This window comes from Enhydra lutris, unplaced genomic scaffold (genome assembly GCF_002288905.1).
Source record: "Enhydra lutris kenyoni isolate GAN:26980312 unplaced genomic scaffold, ASM228890v2 scaffoldscaffold15, whole genome shotgun sequence".
NCBI lineage: Eukaryota > Metazoa > Chordata > Mammalia > Carnivora > Mustelidae > Enhydra > Enhydra lutris.
This window is the reverse complement of record NW_019154099.1, coordinates 19,707,659-19,728,282: the sequence shown is the minus strand read 5'-3', so window position 1 is coordinate 19,728,282 and position 20,624 is coordinate 19,707,659. Positions and strand designations below refer to the sequence as shown.

The 20,624-nt window shown below is 35.2% G+C and overlaps 1 pseudogene; it reads right to left on the bottom strand.

The window, feature by feature from the left end:
• Positions 1-18,598: 18,598 nt before the first annotated feature.
• LOC111146877 lies at positions 18,599-20,089 on the bottom strand (annotated as a pseudogene).
• Between the last annotated feature and the right edge of the window lie 535 nt (positions 20,090-20,624).

The following is a 20,624-nucleotide window of genomic DNA, read 5'->3' as shown; positions in this document are numbered from 1 at the left end:
TTCACTACAATCAAGTGTAATTTATTCCTGGACTCCAAAGGTAGTCCAATATTCACAAATCAATGTGATACACCATATTAATGAAAAAAAGGATATGAACCATATGATCCTCTCAATAGATGCAGAAGCATTTGACATCATTCAAGATAAAAAACAAAAACAAACAAACAAAAAAACTCAATAAAGTAGGGTTAGAGGGAATACACCTCCACATCATAAAGGCCATATATGAAAAACCCACAGCCGATATCATCCTCAATGGAGAAAAACTGAGAGTTTTTCCTCCATGATCAGAAACAAGACAGGGATGTCCATTCACACCACTATTATTTAATATAGTACTGGGTGTCCTAGCCACAATAATCAGGCAACAAAAAGAAAGAAAATGCAACCAAATTGGCAAGAAAGAAGCAAAACTTGCACCATTTGCAGATGATATGACAGTCTACACAGAAAATCCAGAACACTACACCACAAACTTGCTAGAACATATACACAAACTCAGTGAAATCCCAAATACAAAATTAACATGCAGAAATCTGTTGTATTTCTATATACCAATAATGAAGGAGCAGAAAGAAAAATTCAGGAATCAATTCCATTTACAATTACACCAAAAATAATAAGATACCTGGGAATAAACTGAATCAAAGAGGTGAAAGACCTATGATTTGAATATACTGATGAAAGTAATTGAAGAGAACACAAAGATATGGAAAAACATTCCATGCTCATAGATCAGAAGAACAAATATTGTTAATATGTCTATACTGCCCAAAGCAATCTACAGATTTAATGCAATTTTTATCAAAATTCCAACAGCAATTTTCACAGAGCTAAAAACAAAGCATCCTAAAACCTGTATAGAAACACAAAAGACCCCAAATAGCCAAAGCAATCTTGAAAAGAAGAGCAAAGCTGGAGGTATCACAATTCCAGACTTCCAGTTATAAATCTGTAGTGATCAAGTATGGTACTAGCACAAAAAAAGTCATATAGATCAAAGGAATAGAATCGAAAACCTAGAAATGAACCCACAACTATATGGTCAACTAATCTTCAGCAAAGCAGGAAAGAATATCTAATGGGAAAAGGACAGTTTCTTCAACAGATGGTGTTAAGAAACATGCAAAAGATGTCAGACAGAAAAAAACATGTTGGACAGAAACATGCAAAAGAATAAAACTGGACTACTTTCTTACACCATACACAAAAATAAATTCAAAATGGATTAAAGACCTAAATGTGAGACAAGAAATGATCAAAATCCTGGGGAGAACACAGACAATAACCTCTGACTTATGCCATACCACCTTCTTTTGAGAAATGTCTACTGAGACAAAGGAAATAAAAGCAAAAATAAACTGTTAGGACTATATTAAATAAAAAGCTCCTGAAGCTAAGGAACAATCAACAAAACTAAAATACAACCTATGAAATGGGAGAGGGTATCTGCAAATGATATATCTGATGAAAGGTTATTAATACAAAATAAAGAATTTATACAACTCAACACACACACACACACACACACACAGAGTAAATAATCCAGTGTAAAAACGGGCAGAAGACATGAAAGATATTTCTCCAAAGGGAACATACAGATGGCCATAGACACATGAGAAGATGTTCAACATCAGTGAAAATCAGAGAAATATAAATCAAAATTACGCAATATCATCTCACAGCAGCTGTTCTGAATGGCTAAAATTACCAACAAAAGAAACAAGTGTTGGCAAAGATGTAGAGAAAGGGAAATCCTCTGGCACTGGGGTGGGAATGAAAACTGGTATAGCCACTCTGGAGAACAGTATGGAGTTTCCTCAAAACGTTAAAAACAGAATTATCCATGATCCAGCAATTGTACTATGTGGTATTTACCCAAAGAATACAAAAATATTAATTTGAAGGGATACACGCACCCTGATGCTTATAGCAGCATTATCTACAACAGCCAAATTATGGGAGCAGCCCAAGTGTCCATGGGTAGATGAATGACTAAAGAGGAACTTGTGTGTGTGTATGTGCATCATACACACATACACAAACACACTGGAATATTACTCAGCCATCAAAAAGAATGAAATCTTGCCATTTGCAATGGTGTGGATGGAGGTAGAGAGTATTATGCTAAAAGAAGTAAGTCAGAGAAAGACAAATACGATTTCATTCCTCCAAAGAATTTAAGAATCAAAACAGATGAACATGGAGGAACAGAGAAATAAAAGGGGCAAACCAGAAAACAGATTCTTAAACTATACAGAATAAACTGTGGATTACTGGAGGGGAGGTGGTCAGGAGGATGGGCTAAAGGGGTGATGAGTTAAGAGGGACAGTTGTGATAAGTACTGGGTGTTGTAAGTGATAAATCACTAAATTGTACACCTGAATCCAGTATTACACTGTATGTTAACTAATCGAAATTTAAATAAAAACTTGGGGGGAGAAAAAGAGAGAGAGTGAGGGTCAAACCAAGAAACAGACTCTTAACTATAGAAAACAAACTGATGATTACCAGAGAGGTTGGGGAGGTGGATGGGTGAAATGAGTACACTTCCTGTGATGAGCACTGGGTGATGCATGGAAGTACTGAATCACTATATTATATACCTGAAACTAGTATCATAATGTATATTAACTAAATGGAATTTAAATAAAATTCATTAAATTTTTACATTTATATAAACAAACAAACAAACAAACATGAGGAACATATGGACAGATGCTAGGACCTGGAATAAAAGAGGACATGAACTGACCAAAAAAATAAATAAATAAATAGGGCTCAAAAGTCAAAGTCAAAGGCAATTTAATGAAGAAAAAAGGTCAAGTCAATTCTTGTGATTTATAGAAATTATAGTAGAGCTGAACTTATATGGATTATTTTGAACATACAGGATTTCTATAAATAGAAATTCTATTAGAGGCAGCTAACATGGAGAATGAACCTAGTCTTCAACTTTTCTGCAAGGGCCTTGTGATATTATGTGAGAGGATTTTTTTTTTTAATCAAAGATCTATATTCTGACCAGAATAAACTTCAGAATTTATGAGGCAGGATTATATATAAACATTCATAATTAAAATTTCCCTGAAAACACAAAATGCATGTCTTTGAACATACAGAAGAAGGGGAAGAAAGGAAGGTAAAAGAATTTCAACAAATCCTTAGAATGTTCACATTTGAGTATCATAAAATTTTATCTGAACATACAAATAAAAGTATATAATAAAAATAAATGAGAAAATAAAGAAAAAGAAGAGAATGAGCAAGTATTTTTGAATTCCTGTACAAGGCTTCACATGCAGATAACAAAAGATGACCCTGGAAAATTTTAAGACAAAAATATATTAATATATTTATATATTAGTAAAACTATATATAACCTACAGGATCTTTGGTAGAGAGTTAGATTTGCAGCCAACAAACAAATTCACTTGACAGAACTGGCTCATTTAGGCACTAATGTACCGCTTGGGCACCACAACCAGACAGTGACTGACTGACTGATACCATGGACAACAGGCTTAGCACACTGCAGCTTGCATCATTAATGCTACTGATTCTGGCCCTTAAATGCTGTTGTCAAAACTACCCTATTTCCTTTGGAAACTAGATCAAAGAAACATCTTTTTTTTTTCCTTCAAAATAAAAGAAAACACACATTGGAAAATGTTTTGATAGTGGCCAGTGAAGAAAACTTTCAAAGTTGATATACTTAATATTTTAAGAAAATATACAATCTCATTGGAAGAGAAAGTCTTAAGATGAAAGGAAACTAGGGACAGATGATAAACAGAATAAAAGTATTTAATAGCAGAATGTCCATATATAATGGAGTAAGAAAGTGCATAATTCACAAAATTTAAAAATAAATAATTTAAAGGAGAGGCACCTGGGTGGCCCAGTCAGTTAAGTGACCAACTCTTGATTTCAGCTCACGTCATGATCTCAGGGTTGTGGGATGGAGCCTGTATCAGGCTTTGAGGTGGATGGGGATCCTGCTTGAGTATCGCTCCCTCTTCATCTGCCCCCCATTCCACTTGTGCACACACACACACTGTCTCTCTAAATAAATAAATAAATATTTTTAAAAAATTAATTAAGTAGAAACCATCATGAGAACTCTTCCTAGTATGCAAAGGAAAATGACAAGAGGATGAAAACAGTGAGAAATGAGAGAACAGATCCAAAGGATGGAGAACAGAAAAGTTTTAAGAAGAACAAACAAAAAAAAATTCAAAAAACTGTCATAAAATCTATAATGCCCAAAACATTATTGAGTTGAAAAGTATACCGAATATGTACATTAAAATTCTTTTCCTGTTTTTTAAAGAACAAATAATCATCTAGAAAAATCCTTCAAATTTTTTTTTCAAATTACAAGGATGACAAAAATTTGGACTGAAAAAGAGACTTTTTTTTTCAAACTACATAATTACTTCTGAGCATCACAAAATTTCAGAAGAAAATTAAGCAATCACTGCAGAATTTAGGAGCAAATTTTTTGACTTGAGAGTTCTGTATTCAGCCGAGCTCTCACTTATATGTGATGAACATAAATGATATACTTATCCATGCAGGGACTCACAAATATGTTACCAAAACATAAATCTTTAGAAACGGCATGTAGCAGAACCCCAACAAGAAATTAATAAGATTTATAACTTGAGAAGATGTACCTGTGCAATAAATTTTTTTTTGGCATGTCTTACATCATTCAGTTAAAGGCTAAAATCAGGAATCTAAATGTACAGTATGAAAGTGAATTACTGAAATGGAGACCAAACTTGACCTTGCTTTACTTCCACATTTGCTTTTATTACCTCCCTTTCACTGCCATGTTTCTTTATCCTTGTCTATATCCCAGACATGAAATGTATTATTTAATTGCTTAAAACTTAGCAAATACTGTTTAAATACACACGCCCACATACACACACACTCCTTCTCTTTTTTTTTTTTTTTTTTTTTAGATATAAGAGATGAGAAGTATTTTTTTTTTTTTTTAAAGACCTTACCCACCCATTTGACAGAGAGAGATCACAAGTAGGCAGAGAGGCAGGCAGAGAGAGAGGAAGGGAAGCAGGCTCCCTGCTGAGCAGAGAGCCCGATGTGGGACTCGATCCCAGGACCCCGAGATCATGACCTGAGATGTAGGCAGTGGCTTAACCCACTGAGCTACCCAGGCGCCCACTCCTTCTCTTTCTTATCCCTGCATATCTACTTGATTCTTCCTTTCCCCATAAATCTCAGGCCACGAAGTCATCCAATAATAACTGCCACATCTCTCAGTTTATCTCACTGGGAGAGGCTATATGACTCCTTCTCAACCACAATTACAAGAATGTGGAAAATGTTTTCTCATTAACATGTGTTAGTACACAGTTCTATCATGTCCTATCATTAATGGTCGGGAAGACATTTTTCATACTGGTACAAACATGCCTTTTAATTTGTGCTTCCTCTGTGAACAGATAGATTTTTAAAAGATTTTATGTATTTATTTACTTATTTGAGAGAGAGCACGAGTTGGGGAGAAGCAGAGGGAGAGGGAAAGCAGACTCAGTGCTGAGCACAGAGCCCAACCCTGGGCTCCATCCCAGGATGGACCAAGAGATCATGACCTGAGCTGAAATCAAGAGGCTGATACTCAATCACCTAAGCCACCAGGTGCCCCCTCTGTGGACAGAGTTTCCAAATTATACAAGGACATTGCAATCTGGGCACATATCCTAATAGATTTCCATTCTAAGCTTGGAAAAATGTTATAAACACTTGAAGCATTATTGGAGATCACTAAAATCTATAAAACTTGATGAGTTCACCCATACTTATTTCATTTTTCCTACTTTTATATTTCTTTTTTTTTTTTTAATTTATTTAACACACAGAGATCACAAGTAGGCAGAGAGGCAGGCAGAGAGAGAGGAGGAAGCAGGCTCCCCGCTGAGCAGAGAGCCTGATGCGGGGCTCGGTCCCAGGACCCTGAGACCATGACCTGAGCTGAAGGCAGAGGCTTTAATCCACTGAGCCACTCAGGTGCCCCCTACTTTTATATTTCTTAAACACAAATGAAAATATTTAAAGACTAATCTCAATGACCAAATTCCTGTGATTTGATTAAGAAATCAGTAACAAATTCTCTTAAAATATATACCAGATCCTGTCACACTTATCACATATTAATAAAAGATGATATAAAAGAAATTTTATTAAATTATTTTTGTTCAGTAGTTTAATTGGCCTTAAAAACGAACAAGGGTACAATAAATTCTTTTTGGGATCATCAAAACATGGATACATTTGTTTTATATTAAAGAAATTTCAGACACTAAAGTTTAAGCCGCTTTTCTATTATTGCAACCACACTGGAAATAAATATAAAATTTAAATGATATTCATGTAGATTTTAAATGTAAATAATAAAAATATTTTAATATGTTTGAAAATGCTTCTTCAAGACTCAGTAGTTACTAAATATGTATATTATTTTGTTGGCAAAAACAAAATACCCAAGTAGTATTTCCACAGTTGCTAAGAAAAATCAAAACCATCTAATAATTTTGAGAAATGAACAGAGGTTGAGTTTGCTGCTATCCCTGGAACCCCTCATCAGGTGTGAGTAGATTTTCAATTGTATATAGAAAATATTAGAGAGGACAAAAATGAGAATTAAGAAGTAAATATAGCCTAGGGGCACCTGGCTGGCTCAGTGGGTTAAAAGCCTCTGCCTTCGGCTCAGGTCATGATCCAGGGTCCTGGGATGGAGCCCCACATCAGGCTCTCTGCTCAGCAGGGAGCCTGTTTCCTCCTCTCTCTCTCTCTGCCTACCTCTCTGCCTACTTGTGATCTCTGCCTGTCAAATAAATAAATAAAATCTTCAAAAAAAAAAAGAAGTAAATATAGCCCATTATGTTTTCATAATACCCCTTCAAAGAGCATAGCCACTTTAAAAGATTCTTAGTCATTATCAAACTGTGTACGTTTAGGGGCAAATACTCAACATTGAAATATCCATATTTAGAAACAGTCTGGGTTTGTGTGTCTCTCTCTCCCTCCTTCCTTCTCCCCTCTCCCCATCCTAAAAAAGAAAAAGAAAAAAAAAAGATGAAATGCATCACAAGAATTATATTCTTTAAAGAAAACTACAGGGGTGCGTGGGTGGCTCAGTCAGTTAAGCATCAGACCCTTGATTTTGGTTCAGGTCATGATCTCAGGGTCCTGAGATAGGGCTCTGTGTTGGTGTCCACACTTGGCATGGAGCCTGCTTAAGATTCTCTCCCAGTCCCTCTCAAGTTAATTAATTAATTAACAATCATAATCCAATTACAGTAGAGAACTATAAATTTGCTTGTTCAAAACCTTTTTATATTTAATCCTTGTATATGTGAACTATATTTAACACTGAGTTTGACTCTCCTTGAAAAATAGAGAAAGTAGACTTTCATAAAACATAGGATATCTTAAACTCTTGTTTCTTGGGTTTAGGGAAAAAAGTCTACTTGCCTACTATTCCTAATCTTCATAAATACATCCCCCAACAGCAAGACCTCAAGGAAACTGCTGCATCTTGCTTGCAGGCCACAGAAAGGACGGCATGGCCACAGCCTCATTTCATTCTTTCTCTCATTAGTTTTACAGAACATGAACTCATGTTATTTAACATTTTGGACTTCAAATTCTCAAGAGTAGGGTTAATTTATATCCATCACAATATTAACCACAGCTCTGGCACTGTATGTTTGAACAAAAGAAGGAAGAAGAAAAACAGGCCTGCAGGCAGGCAATCCTACATTTATTAATGTACAATTTAGGTCAGATTATTGACTATGTTACATACAATGTAACTCACAAATTCCCAGAGAAATATGTTTAAAATTCATGACGAATTGAAATCAGTTAAAAAAAAATTAAAGAATTTAAAAAATTAAGCACTGACTTTTAAACTACACACCATCTGTGCATGGAAGGCTTTACCTCATATTAATTAATAATTGTGGCAATGCATTTGTTTACGTAAGAATGAGAGCTTTTAAGTCTATTTCATATGCCAGTCATTTGTAGAAAATATCACGGAGGAAATTACCCTCCCAAGGGTTCTTTTTGTTTAAAGCAACAAAAGCTACTGCGGTGCCTGGTTGGCTCAGTAGGTTAAGTGTCTGACTCAATTTCAGCTCAGGCCATGATCTCAGGACTGTGAGATGAAGCCCCATCTCAGGCTCCGTGCTGGGGGGGTGTAGCTTTCTTAAAATTCTCTCTCTCACTCTCCCTCTGCCCCTCCCCTACTTCCCCTCTCTTAAAAATAAATAAATAAATAAATAAATAAATAAATAAATAAATAAATAAATAATAAGGCAACAAAACTAAGTAGAAAATAGCCTGAATGAAGGGATGTCAGAAAGCTCACATTATTACCATAAAGGTAACTGCAACAGGTTTTAGAAACAAAAGGAAGGAAAGCAAGCCATACAGAAGAAGCCACTCCTAAAGTGACACCTGGAAAGTGTTTACTTAAGATACACTGCTACCCCTTCCACTGGGGATCACCAGCACCACAGGCATTCTTGACATCAGACACAACTGTACCGTTCTGCAGCCACACCCTTTATGAATTGAGTTCCAATCTCTGCTTCTACACTCACAAGACTCACAAGTCAATCCCATATAAAAGCACTGAATGAGAATAAGAAGGGTGGTGTCCTGATCATAATCTGCACCTTAGCTACCAGAGACAGAGGAGAGGGAATACTGGGCCTTCTGTAAACAGGAGTGGTGACACACCTTCCTCAAAAACTTATACAATGGAAGATTCCACTGACATAAGGTTTGTGATGCAAGGAATACTATTTAATAAATGCATGATACAGGCAATATTAATTGCTTATTTAAAATTACTTTTTCTAATTAACTTTGAAGATTAAGATACTGAACTTATTTTAGGTATATAAGTAAGTCTCATAAAAATCAACTATTACATATGTGAGCAAAGATGTCTTCTTTGACTACTCTGTGAGAGTGAAAATGCTTTATTCCAAAGAAACAAGCAGCTGCCACATTAAGGTATCAGCAGAACTGAATATATCCTGGGATAAACTGTATTTAAACTATTAAATGCAAACATACCCTGCTGAATATTCTTTACATACTTTAGAGAAGGAATTAGATATGACACCATAGGAGACACCAATCATGCTCAATTCAAGAAAGTAAAATCGTACAATTTTCCAAACCATTCGAACATTATTTTATACTAATACTTAAAACGCAGAAATTATATTACCATAAACACCTTTCTTCCTTAAGCCCAGACTGAAACAATTAAGTTCTACCAATGATCAGATGTTGTACGTATGTGGCACACTCAATTATGAAGATGTAGCAAGATGAAAACAGTAATTCAATAAAAGAAAAGTACACCAGCTAATACATTTGAAGATTTATAGTCAGTTTACTTCTGGTAATGTCAGAATAATGTGAAAATGGCAAATGGTAACTATCTCACAGATGGGGAGAGAGAATTAAGTCAGCAAATGTTTATATAACAAAATCATTTGCAATTACAACACTATTGCTAATATAAATTTCTGAAAAATTTTGAATTGAAGGCTAAACTTTTTGAACTATTTCATATGTCTCCACTGATTAGTAACAGTAGGAAAAACTGGGAAAAAAAGAAACAAAAATGAAGATCATGCTCCTCCCAACTTATAAAAACTAAGAATTTAAGATATATGAGGTTGGGGGCCTCTTTCATTAATTTATTTTTTTCCATCATCATTTCTTTTACTTTACTTCTCTCTAAAGTTACTTTTAAAAACTGTATTACTTAAAAATATGTTCCATATATAAGTGTAAGATATATTTGAATTTAAAAATTGATATTTAAATTTAAAATGATATAAAATATGCAAATTAAAATGACTAAAATTTAAAATACTTAAAATGCCAAAGACAATCATATTTCAGCTCAAACATGAAATCAAATGAAACTCGCAAGGTGTTCTTAGATATATTTTTAGTTTTTATGAAATTACTTTATAATTTCAGGCTTTCTCAAAGATAAAATTTATGAAAATCATTTAAAATAAAAATAATAATGAAACCCATACTATCCTGAGACAAATTTACATATATGCATCTGGGGCTGTGGTTTCTTAGTACTATTAATGTGCATTTTAATAGCACCATTTGGTGGATTGCACACAGAAATCATAACATATTTTCACGATTCAATTCTTCCCAAGAGATGAACTATTTTATAGGCATTTTTTTGTTTTTTCCTATGTATAATAATTTGACTTTGTTGAACATACACGTAAATCTCTTACAGTTGAATTCTCACCTTGCATAGTACAATCTGTATTCCCTTTCACATTTTAATTTTTTGAAAAAATAAGTGATTTTTATTTTATTTTCTTAAAAAATCAAGACGTAATTTTCATCCAGCAAAATGCACAAATCTTGGCTGAATGGTTTGATGAGTTTTGACAAATGCCAACAACCATGTAATCCACATCCCTATCCAGATATAGAATATTTCCAATGCCTCAGCAAGTTCCCTGATCCTCCTTCAGAGAAATGCTGTCCCTGCAGAGGAAATCCCACTTCCTCTACTCCAACGAATCAGTTTTGCCTTCTAAAACTTCTCAAAAATACAACTATGCAGTTAGTATGCATTTGTGCCTAGGTCCTATCAGTGTATTTTTGAGATTCACCTATACTACTGTGTGCATCAGTCTATTACTTAGTTTTACCATAAAGTTGTATGATTATGCTACAATTTGCTGACCCATTCTCCTATTAATGGATATTGGGTTTCCTCCATTTCTTGACTGTTGGGAATAAAGCTGCTACACACATTTCTGTACATGTCTTTTTACTGGCATAAGTTTTCATTTCCCCCAGCTAAAAACCTAGGAGTAAAATCACTGGAATACAGGGAGGTAGATATTTAAGCTTAGAAGAAACATCCAAACTGTTTTCCAAGATGGTTATAACCATCTTACAGTTTCACCAACAATGTCTGAGTGTTCCAGTTGCTCCATACTCTCACCAACATTTGGAACTCTCAGTGGTTTTAAGTTTAGCTATTCTAGAGGAAGAGTACAGTGGTATGTCATTGTGGCTTTAATTTGTATTTTCCTGGTTAATACAATGCTGACCACATTTTCTTGTGTTTATTGGCTATTTATACATCTCTCTTTGTGAATAGTCTTTTCAACTATTTTGAGTATCTTTCAGTTGAATTGTTTATGAGTCCTTTATATTCCTGACATACGTTCACTGTCATATATGTGTATTGCTAAAATTTTCCCTCAGCCAGTGGCTTGGATATTCATTTGCTTAACAGTGTGTTTTAATAAGCAGTATTCTTGCTTCCCAAAGTTCAACTTATTTTCCTTTTATATAAACTTAGTATTTTTTGTGTCCTGACTAAAAACTATTTACCTACCCCGAAGTACAAAATGTATGCTCCCGGTTTTTCCTACAAGCTAAATGGTTCTACTTTTTATGTTTATGTATTAATTAATTTTAATTAATTAATTTTTGTTTAAAATACAAATTAGAAGTCAACATTCATTTTCTTCTGTTTCAATATCCAATTGTTCAACCACCATTTGAACAGACTTTACTTGAAAACATTTTTTTAAACTGATGTAAGGGGAAAAAAAAAAAAGAAAATTTGAATAGCTCTAAGTTCATTAAAGAAATTGAATTCATAATTAAAAGCCTTTCCAGAAAGAAAACACTATATCCAAATAACTATACTGGTGAATTTAATCAAATATGTTAGGAGGAAATAGTATCAATTGTTCACAAATATTTCCGGAAACTGATAAGGCAGTAGCAACTTCACAAGAGCTTATAAGAATGTCTATGTTCATGTGTTAACCAGTGTGCCTCATGAATGTAGATGGACAGAATATTAGCAAATGAATTCAGCAATATGTAAAAATCATAACACAGAAGTGGCATTTATACCCAAATGAAGACATTTATTCCAAGATGTAAGAATACTTCATAATCCAGAAATCAATTAATGTAATTTACCAAACACAGAAAAAAGGAATAAACTCATAATCATCTTAAATGAAGGACTACTTTTGAAAAAGCTCAACATTACTTATGAAAGCAAACTGTTGGTAAAGTAAGAATAGGTAGAACTTCCTCAATCTGATAAAGGGTATCTTCAAAAACATCTCAGTGAACAAGATACTTATTGGCAAAAACTCAGTCCTTTTTGTCCTATATTCTAGAAGAAGGAAAAGATATCTCTCCGTGCAAGTTTTATTCAACTTTGTGCTTCAAGTTCTAGCTAGTAAAAGGAAGAAAATGACCTCAAATGTATACAGGTTAAGAAGAAAAAAATAAAATTACCTTTATTCTCAGTTTCTATGTAGAAAATCCCAAGGACTCTACAAATGAACCACAAAAAATAACAATTAAAAATAACAAGATTTAGCAATGTCAAAGTATGGAAAAATCAATTGTATCTCTATTTATTACTAATGAATAATTGGAAAAGAAAATTTTAAATATCATGTGCAAAAATATGAAAACTATAAATGAATGTAAAGATAGATGTATAAGATTTCCAAACTGTAAACTCTAAAGATAATTGTGAGCAAATGAAGATTTAAATAAGGAGATATATGAAAATAATGGACTGAAAGTCTCCATAGTGTTAAGATATCATTATCCCCCAACTGCTCTAATAAATCTACTGAAACCTCAATCAAAATTGTAGCAAGCATATTGGTAGAAAATGACAAGGTGACTCTAAGGAATTATATGAAAAAGCAAAGGACTCAGAATAACCAATACAACTTTGAAAAGAACAGTATTCGATGACGTATACTACCTAATTTCCAGATCCTCTATAAAGCTATAGTAATCCAGAAAGTGTAGTTCCAGCATATGCGGGTAGACAAAAGGCTAATGGAAAATAATAGAGGACAGAAATAGACCCAAATGGACAGAATCATTTGATTAACTATAAAGGCACCAAACAATTCAATGGGAAAAGAAATTCTGTTCACATTGATACACTTGAGACTGAAAAAATTAACTTGATGGTTTCATGGATATATTATAATCTCCTAACTCATAAAAATTTACCCTAAAAATAGACATGCTTCTACTCTGAACATTTAACCCTTATACATTAATATTCATTAATGAAAATATTGCTCTTTGGAAAAGAAGTTGAGCATGAAATACACATACTTCTCTTTTTAATCCCTTTTAATAACTATCCATTCATTTTAGCCCTCTTTCAGTATCATAATTTTGATTACCTTCCTCTGGGGCAGAAAATCAAGCAAAGGCTTGGCACTTGAAGGAAAACATTTCTCTAGTTTACTGCAACAGAAAAAGTGCTTATGATGTATAAGAAGTCTTGACACATATCACCATAAAATGATGGTCAACTGTTATTGTTTCCTCCTAGTTTACTAGTCACAACACCAAACAAGAAGTTATATAATAACAAGGATTATACCTACCTTAAGTTTGACTTCATGCTATGTGGTACATGATAGTACTATATCCATATTTGTTATATGAATGAAGATGTTTTTGTCATCTTCATGAAGAATAAAAGAATCTAGGTGTGTTTTTTCCCTCAGAAGTCTCTTAAGAGACCACCAGCACAATGTGGACTATGTGGATGCAATTTACATTATTGCATAAACTATTATACAAATCTGGTACTCTATAATCAATTTATTTTGCTGTTATTACTCCCTGAAATAACAAACTACATGCTCACGTATGAGCCAAATGAATCCAAATACACAATTCAGCTGTACTCTTAAAGATTAAATATAGTTTTATACACAATTTAAGAAGTTAAAAAACATGTATTTTTAAAACAATATTCTGTAAACAAAAAAGGCTGTTTGTGTCATCAAAGTCTGAACTACTCTGACTAGCCTGAATTCCACTCAGTCTTCCCATGACAGGCAGCTCAGCAATCAATAATGGGTCACAGGAGCTAAAGGTCAAGAATTCTACATCTTGAGGTCTCACATTTATTTCCAGTTCTTAGCCCCGCTAGCTTGGATCTTATTTATCTCTTACTTATTAAGTAGAAAATTTTTTTCACTGTATTACATCCAATGTATTACATTTATACACACATAGAACTACCCAGTTATAGTGTCTGAATGTGGTCAGGATAAAGATAATGCATTTCAATACAAAAAATCAAAGAATGGCATAAGATTGATATTAAGTTTTTGCATAGCCAGTTCTAACTATGTCCAACTTAGAGGTAAATATATTCTACCCATGTATGGATCTTTAATTCAATAAATCTCATTCATTTCCCAAAATTAACCTAATAATTTATGCTATCATGAGTCACTTTGCTTATTCAAAAGAAACAGAAGGACAAAGAAGTATTTCCAGAAAAGAGATGAACTACAAAAAGGAAATGAAATAAATTTCTAATAATAGTTTTGAATCAGAGCTATTTTTTAAAAACCAGAATAAGTATGGCAGTTATTTATTTTTTTTTTTTAAGATTTTATTTATTTGTTAGAGAGAGAGAGAGAGTGAGCGAGCGAGCACAGGCAGACAGAGTGGTAGGCAGAGGCAGAGGGAGAAGCAGGCTCCCTGCCAAGCAAGGAGCCCGATGTGGGACTTGATCCCAAGACGCTGGGATCATGACTTGAGCCGAAGGCAGCCGCTTAACCAACTGAGCCACCCAGGCGTCCCAGCAGTTATTTTTCTTCGGTGTCATGAAAGCTATTCAGTAAATTATCCTAGAGTAAACTAAGATTGACAACATTATTCATTTAGAAATCCTAAATGAACTTTCTTGAATGTGTTTCAAAGTGAAGCAATCATGTGACACCCTACATATCTCATGTTTGTGCCTTCTGCAGTCATAGTCTGTTTTGCAGACAGACACAGACAATTAAGTTCCCCAGGAAAGCGTTGTTGGCACAAACTAGTAAAAGTTTTCTTAATGCTAAAAACATGAAACAACAGACTAAATGGCAGCCAAGAAGAGGCAATCATGACCGCTGGCAGTACATTGTCACTCACCTTTCTCTAGTGAATTAATCTGCCATGAACATTAGGAATAGCATCCTTCATGTCAGAAGCAAAACCATTAGATCACCATCCAGAGAATGGACAGGAATTATATAAACCCCTAGGAACTCTAATGCCAAGGTAATTATAATCTTCAGTAACTAAATGGCTCAAGAGTTTTACTCATCTTCTGCTTTAACTGATGGACATCTGTCTGTTAAATCTGTGGGCCCCATGTGGCTATTTAAAATGCTGGCAAATGCAGGGCAATCAAAATGAGCAAAACTAAGTTTAAATGACAGAGAAGTTTGGTTGCTACCAGAAATAAAGGTAGATAATAAATAGCAATGACATATATTGATAATAGAGAAATGTTTGGTTTCACTTAGTTATTCTATGCTCATATATCTTCTCATTTGCATGGCTTCTGACATCATAATAGGTCTTTACCAGCTGGTGTGTATGACTGATGTAGTAGCTTCCTCACCAGTTTGCCTTAGTCTTCCCTCTTGGCTCTTCAACCTACCCTCCTTGTCAAAAGCAAGAAAATCTTCTAGTAATAGTACTATGAGTAAGTCATTTCAAAAGAAGGGCTTCAGACTTCATATTCAGCAGCCATGTTTCTCCTGCACTGACCAAGACATCCTTAACATTCCCCTCAGCTCCAGTAAACTTCAGAAAATGTACTTCTTGATTATAGGCCTCTGACCTCCCCTTTTTTAGGTCACTTATTAAAAAAACAAAAGAACAAAACAAAACAAAAGCTGGTGATTTTAAATTATTTCTCTGTTCCACTGAAATGCAAATCTTCACCCAGCCTCTTGCTAGGATTACAGCCCATGAATGTGTTTCCCAGGACCACAAAGCCATCCCTTTGAAATCGAAATCAGCAGGATGACGGATCCCCTATATCTCACTCTGTGGGGAGGGTAGGAGCCTAACTTTGCTAAGCACTGATTACCAAACACTAATCACATTGACCAATCTCCCTTCTAAAGCCCTCCAGTTCTTTCCTACTAGCTTAACCCAGTGCTTAAAAACCATTACAAACATTTCCATCTTTTGTTTCAGTGGAGTTGAGTTAGGTCCCTCTCCACCATTGTAGTAGTCTCAACCCCTACCGCAGTAATCTTGAGTAAAGTCTTCCTTGCCTTTTTAACTCCATTGGATGCAGTTTCTCTTTGACAGCACTTACTCTGAGCAGCTTCTTATGCCTCTTGGTGTGTCTTTCCCGGTCTCCTTTCTTTGAGAACCTAATTATTCTGCAAGACCTAGATTAAATGTATTTCATGTGAGTACAGTAGAGCTGAATTGAAATTACAAAGGAATTGGGGAGAGATAGTTTATTTTGTATTACTGTGTACTGCCCAAAAATGTAAAACAGAATCAGCAACCTCGCCCTACTAGAATTAGACATCCTCTCTTAGAATATTCAGTATCTTTAATGAGAGACTGGAAGAATACAAAAAGACATTCTCTCTTTCCTAGCAGTTATCAGGACATTTCTTAGGTTTCCGATCTTCAAATGTCACTTAGAAGAGGACTTCCACTTAGAAAGAAAAAAAAAATGAATTAGAACACTGTGAAATTTGTCTTGCTGAAACATTTTTCAGTTACTTAAAAGACGAAGAAGACTATCATCTTCTCATTCACCAGGCAACTTCCCTTCAAATGACTTTGTAATGTCACTGAATATAGAACTATGCTGAGCAGGGAATAGAAACATTGATGTCTGTGGAAAAGTGCTAAAGAACTCCTTGACATTTTGTGTCTGGCACCGTAAGGAAGTTTACTTATGAGAAAAGTTTATTGTGATGCTCATCAGGCATTGAATGTTCTATTTTTCTCCATACAAAAATGTATAATTATGTGCAGCAGTATATATGTACATCTGAGAAGAAAAAATAACAGTGGGAAATGAGGGCAAGCATGAGAGAGGGGTTATTTGTTGTTTATCCTTTCATCCTGAGGCTTGACAGAGGAAAAAGATTAAATGGAAACAAAAAAACACGATGACCACAAATCTGTAAATCAGCAGTTGAAAAAGAATATAAAAATCCTATTAAAAAGTGTTTCCTCGACTCCTTTAACACTCAACATGCAATCTGTTTTCATGTTCTTTGAATCTAACATAAGATTTATCCCAAATTGCCCACTCTGCAGAGCCATTATGACTTTGCCCCCCACCCCCATCTCTCAACTGGACTCCTACAATAATTTCAGAAGTAGCATTCCGGCTTCCCCTTTTTCCTTCTGAAAACTATTTGCTACCTGGCAGTGAAAATCACCTCGGTGAAATGGCATCATGCTTTCAGCAAAAGACAAAGCATGTCACTCCCCTGCTCAATAACCTTCAAATCTGTCTAAAAAAAATCTCAACAACTTTACCATGGGGTAAAAGGCACTATATGACCTGCCCTATATCTCTGTCTCCAAAATTACTGCCTTTCATTTTTCCCATTAGACTCCCTATTCAGGCCATACTGGACTTACTGCTATTCCTCAAAAGCAATTGCCCAGAATATCCATCCTAGAGACTTCCACAGGATTCACTCCCTTACTTCATTCAGGATTCTGATCAAATATCTCCATTTTAGAGTCTTCTAGAATCCCTCCTTGAAATAGATAATTTTTTCTCTCCATGTTACCTTCTAACATATAATTTTCCGTTACTGTTTTTACAGCAAAATTTCCTCCTCAAATAATAGTATGAAAACAATAAATCAGATTGCATCACTTCATAGTCACCACCCTCCCCCACCCAAAGGCTGCTTCTCATTGCACTAAGGAAAAAAGCCACAATGGTTTCTGTGGAAAAAGAATTCATTAATAAGGACTCTTCCCATAACTCTGAACTACTGATCACATCCATTCTATCTACTCAGTTATTCCTTTCTGGATATTCTGATACTCTTGCCTGTTTTGAAAATACAAAGCTAGTTCCTGTTTTAGAGTCATTGCACTCATTGTCCCCTGCATGGGAACACCAATTCTCTATTCAGGCCTTAATCACAGTATCAAAATACCACTTCATAGAACTCTCCATTGCCTTACCTTGTTTATTTTTCATGGCATTTATAACTACTTATATGTTTACTCACTAATTTTATTTGCTGATTTCTACATATCTCAGTAAAATGAGAGTAAGAGCTTTGGCTCTCTGGGTCATCACTGTATCTTTGACTCTTAGGAACAATGCCTGTCATGTAATAGGATGCAGTAAATATGTTGAATAAACAAATTATATGTTTACTTATAGGAAATTTTCTTTAAATGCCACACATGACTCTCAGGAACACATCAATTTCCTTAGAAATATGTCCCTTTTGAAAATTTACTTTTTTTTTTAAATATATGCAATCATCTGATTTATTAAAAGATACAATATTTAAAACAATACAAAGTATCAAAACAACATCAAAAGGTGAGTGTATTTAACCAAACTCAGCTCATAACAGAGTAAAGAGTAAAAAGAATAATTCATGCTATAGCATATTGCTAACAGGAACTGGCAACAGAAAAAGTTGGTAAAGGAAGGCATTCTTTTAAGAATTAGAACCGAGGGGATCCATAATCATCTGGCATCTGCTCAATGTTGTACCTATGGTTAGAAATACATGATGGGAACCCTAGGGAACTTCTGAATCCTTCATTTAAGGTCCCAGTCAACTGTGACCACAATGTAGCGCTCGTGCTGAGTTACTCTCTGAACTAAGCAGTCATCTGCATAGGTTCCTTTGTGTGTGCATGGTAATAGTTCAAATCTTGGATCTTTGGCAATCCTTAGAGCCACTCAATAATTTTGCCCCAGTTTCTCAATTTCAGCCATTACACAGTTATACAAGGGATATACACTTGGCACAAAGACAGTCCATCATTGGGGCACCTGGGTGGCTCAGTGGGTTAAGCCTCTGCTTTTGGCTCAGGCCATGATCTCAGGGTCTTGGGATCGAGCCCCATGTCAGGCTCTCTGCTCGGCGGGAAGACTGCTTCTCCCTCTCTCTCTGCCTACTTGTGATCTCTCTCTCTGTCAAATAAATAAATAAAATCTTAAAAAAAAAAAAAGTCCATCATTGGCTCTACTAAGTCAAGTTTGGCTTTAATGGAAAAGGTGATAAAGTTGGTATCAATCAGGATGTGGTAAGGTAGGCCCAGTTGTGTGTTATATTGGAAGAATAACCAGGAAAGATGTTGGGGGACTTCTCTTTCCTTGAATGCAGTGGGATCTTTCTTTACTTTCCTTTTTTTTTTTTTAATTAACATATAATGTATTATTTGTTTCAGGGGTACAGATCTGTGAATCATTAGTCTTACACAATACACAACACTCACAATAGCACATACTTTCCCCAATGTCTATCACCCAGCCACCCTATCCTCCCCCCACCACCCCCAGCCACCCTCAGTTTGTTTCCTGAGATTAACAGTCTCTTATGGTTTTGTCTCCCTTCCTGGTCCCATCTTGTTTCATTTTTTTCTCCCTTCCCTCCCACTAACCCCTGCCCTGCCTCTCAAATACCTTATATCAGAGAGATTATATGATAATTGTCCTCTGATTGACTTATTTCACTTAGCATAATACCCTCTGGTTCCATCCATGTCTTGCAAATGGCAAGATTTTTTTGATGGCTGCTTTTTATATATATATAATATCTTCTTTATCCATTCGTCTGTTGATGGACATCTAGGTTCTTTCCATAGTTTGGCTATTGTGGACATTGCTACTATAAACATTGGGGTGCACGTGCCCCTTCGGATCACTACATTCATACCTTTAGGGTAAATACCCAGTAGTACAATTGCTGGGTCGTAGGGTATCTCTATTTCCTACTTTTTAAGGAAACTCCATACTGTTTTCCAGAATGGCCGCACCAGCTTGCATTCACACCAACAATGTAGGAGGGATCCCCTTTCTCTGCATCCTTGCCAACACCTGTCATTTCCTGACTGGTTAATTCTATCCTTCTGCTTAAGCCCCTGATCTTGGAGTCTAAGCATTCACTTCTTGGTCACATACTTTCTTGCTTTCTTTTGCTTCCCCATGTTCACACCATACTCTTGTTTCCTGTGTGTGTGTGTGTGTGTGTGTGTGTGTGTGTGTTTTGTTGTTGTTGTTTTTATGTTGTAGAGAAATTTGACTTGGCTCTTCCCTTGGGCAATTCAATTTGTCATATTTGATTAAAGAAACCATAGATAACATAGCTTCAACTTAAAGAAATGATCCCCATGATCCAGGACATTTCCTTTTTCAGTAATATTTTAAGGTACTAGTATAAAGAAGTCAGAACAAATAGTATCCATAAGATTCATTTTTTTAAAGATTTTATTTATTTATTTGACAGACAGAGATCACAAGCAGGCAGAGATGCAGGCAGAGAGAGAAAGGAGGGGAAGCAGGCGCTGAGCAGAGAGCCTGAGGCGGGGCTTGATCCCAGAACCCTGGGATCATGACCTGAGCCAAAGGCAGAGGCTTTAACCCACTGAGCCACCCAGGCGCCCCCATAAGATTCTTGATACCCCAAAGTTTTTTTTTTTTCTGCTCTGTTGCCTAATGTAATATTTAACTATTTACTTAGTA